An 11,571-nucleotide genomic window follows, 5' to 3' on the forward strand; every position below is an offset into this window, starting at 1 on the left:
GAAGGAGATGCTGGCAGGAATGACAGCAGAGCAGCAATGGCTTGAGTTTTTACTAAATACTAAATGAGTATTTTGCATCAGTTGCTACTGTGGAAGACACTAGCAGTGTGCTAGATGTTGTAGTGCGTGAAGGAAGAGAAGTGGGTGCAGTTACTGTAACAAGGGAGAAGGTGCTCAAAAAGCTGAAAGACCTAAAGGTACATAAATCACCTGGAACGGATGAACTTCACCCTAGGGTTCTGAAAGAGGTAGCAGTAGAGATTGTGGAGCCATTAGTAATGAGCTTTTAAAAATCATTGGACTCTGGCATGGTACCAGAGGTCTGGAAAATTGCAAATGTCACTCCACTCTTTAAGAAAGGAGAAAGGCAGCAGAAAGGAAATTATAGACCAGTTAGCCTGACCTTAGTGGTTGGGGAGATGTTAGAGTCAATTGTTAAGGATGAGGTTATGGGGTACTTAGTGACACAAGACAAGATAGGACAAAGTCAGCATGGTTTTCTGAAGGGAAATTCTTGCCTGGCAAACCTGTTGGAATTTTTTGAGAAGAATTCAAGTGAGATAGATAAAGGGGATGCAGTGTATGTTGTATACTTAGACCAAGTTAAGAGCCTATGGTATTACAGGAAAGGTATTGGCATGGTTAGAGCTTTGGCTGATTGATAGGAGGCAATGAGTGGGAATAAAAGGATCCTTTTTTGATTGGCTGCCAGTGACTAGTGGTTCGGTGTTGGGACTGCTTCTTTTTATGCTTAATATCAATGAATTAGATGATGGAAAAGATGGCTTTGCTGTCAAGTTTGCAGATGATACAAAGGTTAGTGGACGGGCGAGTAGTGTTGTGGAAACAGTCTGCAGAAGGACTTAAAACTGATTAGAAGAATGGGCAAGAGAGTGGCAAATGAAATACAATGTTGGAAAATGCATGGTCGTGCCCTTTGGTAGTAGAAATAAATATGTAGACTATTTTCTAAATGAGGAGAAAATCCAAAAATCCGCAAAGCAAAGGGACTTGGGAGTCCTTGTGCAAAGGTTAACTTGCAGGTAGAGTCAATGGTGAAGAAGGCAAATACAATATTAATGTTCATTTCAAGAGGTGCAGAATACAAGAGCAGGGATGTGTTGCTGAGGCTTGATAAGGAACTGGTGAGGCCTCACCTTGAGTATTGTGAACAGTTTTGGGCTCCTCATTGAAGAAAAGATGTACTGCCATTGGAGAGGGTTCAGCGGAGGTTCACAAGGGTGATTCCAGGAAGAAAGTGTTATCATACAAAAAACATTTGATAACTCTGGGTCTGTTCTCACTGGAATTTAGAAGGATGGGGGGGGGGGGGGGGGGATCTCATTGAAACCTTTCAAATGTTGAAAGGCCTAGACAGAGTAGATGTGGAAAGGATGTTTCACATGGTGGGGGAGTCTAGGACAGAGGGCACAGCCTCAGGATAGAGAGGTGTCCATTTAAAACAGGTGTGGAGAAATTTCTTCAGCCAGCGGGTGGTGAATTTGTGGAACTTATTACCATAGGCAGCTGCGGAGGCCAGGTTACTGAGTGTATTTAATGTAGAGCTTGATAGGTTCTTGATTGGATGTGGCATCAATGGTTATGGAGAGAAGGGCTGGGAGTAGAGCTGAGGAGGGGACAAAGGGATCAGCCATGATTGAATGGTGGAGTAGACTCGATGGACCAAATGTCCTAATTCTGCTCTTATGTGTTATGGTCTAAAATTAGGGGTGTACTGGACAGCAAGGAAGGGTATCATGACTTGCAGAGGGATCTGGATCAGCATAAAAAACAGGCAAAAAATGGCCGATAGAATTTAATGCCGACAAGTGTGAGGTGCTGCACTTTGGTGGGACCCACCAGGGTAGCTCTTACACAGTGAACGGGGGTGTTGAAAGTGTACAGAGAAAATTTACAACCATCACTGTTCCTAATCTAGACATTGACACACCCTGGTGAACAACAAGGCAAATCATGTTGCCTCTGATCTGGTGGCAGCTATCCTTTTGTCCTAAGAGACTGTCCCACTCCCCTACAGTATCTAAATAATATACTCTTTCTGAGAAGGACACAACTACAGGAGACTCCTGCATTATCTGCCTTCCCCCTTGTCTATTAGTCTGAATCTCCACTACACTAAAACTTCCTGGAACACTGACTGCCTCCTATATGTTTCTTGGTGAGTGCTAACACTGCTCAACCCTGTGATCTAGGGGAAGCCACAGTTGCACCTACTTCCTACAGGCATAATCATCAGAGGTACCAGACTCCCCCTTCATCCCACAGGAAGTACAAACCACTGCTTCTCCAACCCTTTGACATCTAGCAGAAGAAAGAAAAGGAAAATTCTTATTTTGCCGTACCTTGGTGCAGCTGGCTCTCCTTACATTTTACCCTCAGCAGCAGCCCATGTACCTTAAGGCAGCCCATCACAAAGTGGCCACTCTGCCGGAGCATCCCTCGCTACTTGGCCTTTCAGTAACAAAGCAAATTGTTGCTCACTACTAACGTGCATCTTGAACTGTTGTTCCTCCTCCGTCTTGCTGCCAGGCCTCTTGGTAACAGAAACATTTGGCCCAGGAACTCTCTGGGCATCAATATTGTTTGAATTAAATGGAATGACAATAAACTGGAGGACAAAGTCCACGTCAAGTGAAGCTCACAGCAATCTGAGCAATGCTGCAATTTTCATGCAATAATTAGCTGCAATTGCAAAAGCAATTTAATTATCTCTTGCATTTTAAAGACATTTCCATTAATGTCAGCCATGGCTCAGTTAATCAACTTCTCTTCTGAGTCAGAAGGTTATGAGACTGAGATACGAATACATTTTGAACTGATATTACAGTGTGATACTGGCAGAGTGCCACTCTGTTGGAGCTGAAATATCAGATCAGGACTGTCTGGTGTTGCAATTGCTTCTCTCCTCTCAAATAACAGCATTAAAACAGATCTGTTCATAGGGACATTTTCAGCTGTGGGCAACTTGGCCAACTTCTATCTGACATTAGAAAACTGACTTTCACAAAAGCTCATCAGTTCCTAGGGTTTTGTCTGGATGAAATTCTGACCACACCTAGGCAGGGAAGATTCAGTAAAGTGTCACACGCTCACAATGATATTTAAAGATGTGGTACACTTATCCCTCAGGCAGACAGTGACTACCTTTGTTATCAGTGGCTGCTTCATTCAGGGATTTGGACTCACTATGTAATATTGTGTATTTCATGACAGTTACAGCACACGGACTCCTTCAGTAGGCATTACGCAGCCAGGTGGTTCCTGCAATATTTGCACCCATACCGTATGCAGCTTTCGCACCTTTTGCACTCATGTGACCCACTGGTTTCCCAACAAACTCGCTTATAACATGCGATGATAAAGAAAAACCTGGGTCCTTCACAGTTCCTGCGGGCTTCAGCAGTGTCTCACTTTGAAATTGTGCCACATTTGAAAACACTTCAAGCTTTAAGCACCATCTCCATTCCGGCAACTGCTCCACACTGTCCCTTAAAGATTAAGGCCAGCATAAGAAACAATTTTGACTGATCATGCTGTTTCACCGGTCTGCACATCAAACAATTCTGCAATCTGAAGAGGACTGGAAATTTCACCATTCTGTCTGCATCTTTAGTTTGACCATCTATCTGCCAACTGATTATACTATGTACTTTCTGGGTGTGCATGCAGGGAGCAGTGTCTCAGAAAGGCAGCGTCCATTGTTAAGGACCTCCAGCACCCAGAGCATGCCCTTTCTCACTGTTACCATCAGGAGGGAGGTACAGAAGCCTGAAGACACACACTCAGCAATTCAGGATCAGCTTCTTCCCCTCTGCCATCCGATTCCTAAACGGATATTGAACCCTTGGACACTACCTCACTTTTTTTAAGATACATTATTTCTGTTTTTTTCATGTTTTTAAAATCTATTCAATTACTGTATATTTGTACTTGATTTTACTGTAATTGTAATTGTAGTTTTACTGTAATACTGTAATTGATTTACTTACCTATGTGTTTATTATTTTTTTCTCTTCTATATTATGTATTGCATTGAATTGCTGTTGCTAAGTTAATAAATTTCATATCACATGCCAGTGATAATAAACCTGATTCTGATTCTGAGTTTGTAATTTCTAAGTCCTTTATAGCTTTGGATTACAGTAAAACATTCTTTCAATGCTGCCACTATGGGATCTCACCTGTAGTCTGTGGTGGGAGAATATAGGCATTGGTGTCTCCAATGTCAATATCACCAAACAACAATTTCACAACAAAGGCCTGTGATAATAAACCTGATTCTGATTGGGATCCTCCTTCCTCAGTTCTTGTTGCTCTAAGCTGAGTCCTGGCAGGGTGTTTGACTGCCAGAGATGTTTCCACATGCGGCCAAGACTGATCACACATAAGAAATAGGAGCAGGAGGAGGCCATCTGGCTCGTCACAACTGCTCCGCCATTCAATAAGATCACGGCTGACGTGGCCATGGGCTCATCTCCACCTACCTGCCTTTCCCCCATAACCCTTAATTCCCCTTCTATGCAAAAATCTATCCAACCTTGTCTTAAATATATTTACTGAAGTAGCCTCCACTGCTTCATTGGGCAGAGAATTCCACAGATTCACCACTCTCTGGGAAGTTCCTCCTCAACTCCGTCCTAAATCTACTCCCCTGAATCTTGAGGCTATGTCCTTTGGTTCTAGCTCAAACTCACTGCCACATCCTGCTGCCTTACACCATCACAAGGAAACAGAGGGAACCCTACATCACTACCCTGCAAATTTCCAAATAAATAACATCCCAAACTCAGTCTCAATGTGAGCTCATTGATCACAGAGAGTTACAGTACAGAAATAGGCCTTTGGCATAGAGAGGTAAGTAGAGAAACAGAGAGAGCCTTGTTCCCTACATACCCTGTGACTACCCTGTGAATCCTCAAAGCAACGTCAATGCAATATCTATGAGGTATAGAGACTGTCGAGAGATACAGTACAGAGACAGGATTTGGCATACTGAATACACTACTTACACTAACCCTGCATTTATCTCAGTGCTTATTATTCTCAGATTCTCAATGGCATGCAAACTATATCTTCCCCCCTGCAGCAAAAATGACAGAGAAAATGAAGTCCTCATTGATGTGATCTTACGTGCCAAAGATCTCTAGATGATTTAGCTGCCTGGGGGCATTTCTCAGAACAACAAAATATTGGCTGAAAAATTAGAAGCACACAGTAAACACATGATATGATGTGTACTTTTCAGTGTAAACAGTAATTTGCCCAGACAATGCTTTGTACCCTCATGGAAAATTCCAAAATAGCCAAAAAGCCAAAAAGCTTCTCAAATAGGAAGTTGATTTAATGTGTCCAAATAATTCTAGTCAATAGTGAAAAGTGCCAAGGCAAACACAAAATCTATCAGACAAGTTTGAATCTGCTGCTCTTCAATGGGCAACTTATCCACATGATCCTGTACATTTGCCAGCTGCCTGCCTCTCTCACTAAAGATTTAAAGATCTTTTAAAGGTTATTTTTGTTTGTCACATGTACTTTGAAACATACATTGGCTTCAATGAACAATACGGTCTGAGGATGTGCTGGGGGCAGCCCTCAAATGCCACCAGGCCACTGGTGCCAGAACAACATGCCCATAACTTACTAACCCTAACCCATGTGTCTTTGGAACGCAGGAGGAAACAAGAGCACCTGGAGAAAACTCACACGGAGAACGCACAAACTCCTTACAGACGAGGGTGTAAGTTGAACCCGGAATGCTGGTGCTATAAAATGTGATGCTACCGCATCTCCTGGAACTACAAGACAGAGAGAAGCCTACTCCCCACATCTCACTTGGTCACTGCCCTGTTACTGCCCAAAGGAACAACAGCCCCAACTCAATACCAATTGATCTTATTGTCCTTTAGGGACGAGTCTTATTATGATTGTCTAAAGTCACCTCCACTGTGATTGGTTAGTTTAGAAGCTGCAGCTGCTTTTTCCATTGGATAGATGCCAGATGTCCAGTTTCGAATATCCTGGGTATATACAATAGCATGAGGAAAGGGTTTGCTCTCTTATTCCTTTGTTTAAGGCAAGACCATTGGGAAGGTCCACTCTGTGCACTTTTAACTATGTATGTTTGCTGAATGTACATGTGTTTGCTGAGTATGCAGCTTTCTAGTGTCTGTAACTTGGGGAACAAGAATGTTTGGTCGAATTCTTGCTGTCTGCGAATAAATAAGTACGTAGTAAACTTATTCACAGTGAGTGTTATCTGTATCACTTGCCAGATCCATGAACCTGATTGAACATTACACTTCTACAGGTGTATAAGATCATGGGGACATACAGTAGGTAGACAAAAGGTACTCAGTCTTTTTCCCAGGGCTGCGGAATCGTGAACTAGAGAGCATAGGTTTGAGGTGAGAGGGGAAAAGACTTTATGATAACTCTAGGGGCAATAATTTTGCACAGCCAATCTATATTTGGAATAAGGCTGCCAGAGGAAGTTGTTGAGGCAGGAATTGCAACTATTGAAAAAACAGCTGGACAGGTACATGGATAGGAAAGGTTTAGAGGAGCATGGGCCAAATGTGGTCAAATGGGACCAGCTTGGATGGGCTTCTTGATTGGCATGGACCAGTGGAGCCAAGGGGCCTGTTTCTGTGCTGTATGACTCTATGACTCTTCTGCAGCTGCACTTGCTAGCGTGTTTACCGTGGGAGCTTTTGCCTCTGCTGAACAGTCATCATCAGCCTTGCCCAACGCACAGCCTTAAAGCTGCTGAAGCACTGAAATAGGTTTCAAATAACGCAGCATATTCATCCTAATCTATCATTTCAAAGGAGTTTGTGGGGATCACAAGTGCAAGTTCACAACATAAGCTTCAGTTCCAAATCTTTACCCTCAGCTACTAAATCAATTGGTAAAGTATGTTGAATGACGTACATCAGAAATTTTGCACACAATTGCCCATTAGCTTTAATATCCTGGAGCCTGGATAGAACAGATGTGTTCATTGTATTTCAGAAATTACATTTTCTACACCAGTTAACAATGCACAAGCTTTTTATAGCAACTCAAATTGTGGACTGACAGCTTGAACATCCTGACAAACTACTCTCTTAAATGCATTTCCTCAGCAATTAAAAGCACCACAGAGAAGAGTTAATTGTTTTTATATTAAATTCTAGTCATAATCCAAGGTCAATGCCTTCCTAGGACAATAAGGTTAAACAATTGCAAGTGGAAGAGCAATTTAACACAAGAACCTCATATATCAGCCTGAAAGTTACTGATACTGCTTATTAAGATGCAGATGATTCTTAAGAGATTAAAAGAAAGCATTATATTAGTTTAATTTTAAATTTAAAATGAATAGAAATATCTAAAGTTCTCCCTTAGTTTGGAATGATAAACAGTTTATTGTTAAGCTTGGAGTTATTTTATCAAAACAAAAAGTAGAGCTGAATGGGTTTAAAAATGCAGAGACAGGGGGATGGGGGAGACAAAAGGCAAGATCTGTAATGGGTACAAAGCAGGAGAGATTAAATGGAATAAGGGGAATGTGTATAGGAGCAATGTAAGTCAATGGAATTCAGTTGGGAGGAAATGTAAATGAGGGAAGAAGAAAAAACTTCCCAAAATACCAAAAAAAGAACAAAGAACAGAAATCTACAGCACATTACAGGCCCTTCAGCCCACAATGTTGTGCCTACACTAGAGACTGCCTAGAACCTCCCTGGTACATAGCCCTCTATTTTTCTAAGCTCCATGTATCTGTCTAAGAGGCTCTTAAAAGACCTTATTGTATCCTCTTCCACCACCACTGCCAACAGTTTATTCCACGCACCAACCACTCTCTGTGTGTAAAACTTACACCTGACATTAACACAACACCTATTAAAACTATGCAACCCCCTTCTGTGTTAGCCATTTCAGCCCTGGGAAAAAGCTTCTGGCTATCCACACGACCACTCAACTTATTCTAGAACATAGAATAGTACAGCACAGTACAAGCCTTTTGGCCCATAATGGTGTGCCGACCCTTAAACCCTACCTCCCATATAACTCCCCACCTTAAATTCCTCCATATACCTGTCTAGTAGTCTCTTAAATTTCACTAGTGTATCTGCCTCCACCACTGTCTCAGGCAGTGCATTCCACGCACCAACCACTCTGAGTAAAAAACCTTCCTCTAATATCCCCCTTGAACTTCCCACCCCTTACCTTAAATCAAGTCCTCTTGTATTGAGCAGTGGTACCCTGGGGAAGATCCTATCTCTAAGAATATTTATCAACAGCTTTCCCACCACAGATGTAAGGCTCACTGGTCTATAATTACCCGGACTATCCCTACTACCTTTTTCATAAGGTACGCCCTCCAATCCAGGCATCATCCTTGTAAATCTCCTCTGCACTCTGTCTATAGTATCCACATCCTTCCTGTAGTGAGGGGACCAGAAGAGTAATGTAAATCTGAATTGAACAAGTTGGCAAATGTATATAATATGAAATTATTTAGCCCAAAATCATGCCATGCACCTTTTTAAAGTTTGCAATGGTTTGAAAGAAGGACAACTTCAATGCTGACTAATGCATTTAGGATTCTGATAACTCTTCTTAGAATGATTAGTGATTTAGACTGATGCATAGAAATTGCCACCATTGATCAAAATAGCCACAGCTAAAGGCTTAAGAGGCTGAATGCCAACTTCAAGACGAGAAGTACAACCTGCCTTTTCCCTTCCAGTACATCCCAGTCAATCAACAAGATAATTGTCTGTGAGGCACAAGGAAAGGAAAAGGTGATCCAAAGCAAAACAGTAGCAAGGTCAAGGGAGCATTTGAGAGAATTGAGAGATTTGTTGATTATACCTGTGGAAAGATTATACCCATTTATTTAATGCCTTTCAAGACCATAAAGGTGGCTAACGAGCTTCAGAGTATGAGTACTTTTAAAAACAAAGCCTGTCTTGCCATTTAGGTAACAGAACAACTAATTTATGAACAGCATAGCCAGAAAACAAACAGTAGACCCTTTCTGCCAAGCAATGTTGCTTGAGGATGAATGTTGGCCAGGCTTCATAAAAAGTTCTGGAAACTTTCATGTTATCTACGTATGCCATTTGAAGCTGAAAAGTTGGACTATCTAGGTGAGCACAGTGGCTAGCATGGACTCATTGGGCCAAAGGGTCTGCCTGCTTGCTGTATTGCTCTATGAACCTAACAAACTTGGCTTCCTATGCTATCATTCTTCACAAATCTAATTCTATAATAAAGAACATTTTGTCCATCATAATTATACAATAAATATTCTATTTAGCCAAACCTATGCAATTACATTATTAAAAGTACACATTAATCACTCCCTTTCCCGAGTTGGTGCACTGTGGTTCATTTATCTAGCCTTGTGTGAGGAGAACAAGGCATATTTTGAATGAGGATAGCGTTAAAGGCAGAAAGCAAGGCCACCATTATAATACGTTTGCTCATTCATTCCTCTGTGTGATTCAGATTGCTCTCAATGGGTTGAGAATGATGAAGACAGATTGTAAAATCCAGTCTGATTCCTCCAATTGAATCCCCGTCAGACCCGATAACTTTAAGGGCTTCTTGGAAATAATAAAACTGTCCATGCTTGCCGCTGGCTAATATATGAAACTAGCTGCAGTTGATAGTTAAAATTACCTGGAGGGGGCTATAGCAAAATAACACTAATTTATGTCCAAATGAGTTCTATCATGCTTTATTAATGCTATGAATAACATTTATTTCAGAGTTCTCGTCATTTAAATAGAAGTATAACTATTTCAATGGTGGTTGCATTTTGTACTTGATTAAGACTAAGCAATGATTCAGACACAGAAATTAGAGGCTAATTAATTCTGTTGTGTATACATGTCAAATCAAGGCTAATTATAATAACTAAATGATTGCCTATAAAATACAGTGGAGAATCGTATCAGCATGTAAAAGAAATGCTTCTACAGTTTTTTGGCTTCATAGCAACAAATTCCTTCACATTAGTACTTAAGAAAATAACTTCAATGCTTTCTGGGCTTACTGTCAGAACCAAGAATCTAGTAATGATGTTTTCCTTACCTCTGACTAAACAGAATGACCTACTGCGGATCTTAGGAAAGTGTAGAAAGCGTTATGGAAGTGCAAGTTGTTCCATTAGCACATGGAAAGGATAAGGTGGTGCACAAATTCCTAAACTTGGGGAGCCATATGTGCAGGGACTTTTGGGGATGTATGTCTACCAGGTAAGTACAATGTCGTCTAAGGCATCAAAATAGAGAATTTTAAAAATTAAACCTGGCTAGCAATGGCATTTCTTATTGATTGTCAACTGGTCATGGTTCTGTTTGCAGAACATTCAAAATTACTCAAAATAGCTCTGCAAGCAAAAAATCCCAGAGGAGGACTGCCTATCACCTAAGCAATGATCCTGCACATACATTAACATTAATTGTGTACAAGCCAGGTGTTGTATTAGTTTACATACCCAAAAATGTTAGATCAGAAGTATAATGTCCTCAAAATCTGCAGCTGACAAATTGTATAATGGACATTTACATGGGACTGCACAGTGTATTGACAACTCCTTCAGGGATTTACCATTTCAGTTGGATGGTATGGGGACAATTTATTATTAAATGCCAAAAATTATTCATTATACTCAATCATTTCAAAAGGAACACTTTGGAGTCCAGCATCAATTAAAATCCATTATTTCTATGAAACCACCTAATGCCTTCAGCCAGTTGGCTCAACACAAATAAATTTGCCTGCTGTACTATGGGGACTAACTGATTAACGATTCATGAGGAGCTGTTGTGTCAGCTTTACGATGGAGTTGTTGCAATGCACATTAACCACATAGGAGTGCTTTCAAGAAATAAATAGAATAACTTAATACTGTTGGGAGGCACAATGGCCCATCTGGTAAATCTGCTCCAGCAACCTCACTTCAGTCCTGACCTCTAGTGCTGTCAGTGTAGAATTCTGACCACGTGGTTTTCCTCTGGAAGCTCTCATCTCACAAAGTCATGTAAGGTAGGTTAACTAGCATTATAAATTGCCTCCTGTATGTGGGCAAGTGGCAGAACCTGGGGGCAGTTGATGGGAGTGTGGGAGAATCAAATGGGACTGGTATAAGTGGGTGATTGATTGTCAACACAGAATTGAAGAGTCTGTTAGGTGTTACAACCTCTCGGTTAGAGTAGGATTAGTGTTATAGATGTTCAATGGTCAGCATGGCTCCAAGTCAACAGGCCTATTTCCACATTATATGAAAGTACAAATGAAAATGGAATTGATAATATAGAGTATTCACAAAAATGGACTTACTCAGGTTTGAAGATCATCATATTTTTCCACTGTTCTATGAGGGGATACTTAATTCCAAAGGAAATGGACAGTTATTATAAAATCAAAATTCAACAAGCTATTTCGGGGAAGGGGGATGGAAACAGAGGGTATGGGAGGGTGTTGATGGCAGGGGAGGGGGAAATAAGGGTATTTTATTGTTTTGATTTTACTGCTTGTTCATCTCGTCACTTT

Source organism: Hemitrygon akajei, chromosome 5 (assembly GCF_048418815.1).
Source record: "Hemitrygon akajei chromosome 5, sHemAka1.3, whole genome shotgun sequence".
NCBI classification, from domain to species: domain Eukaryota; kingdom Metazoa; phylum Chordata; class Chondrichthyes; order Myliobatiformes; family Dasyatidae; genus Hemitrygon; species Hemitrygon akajei.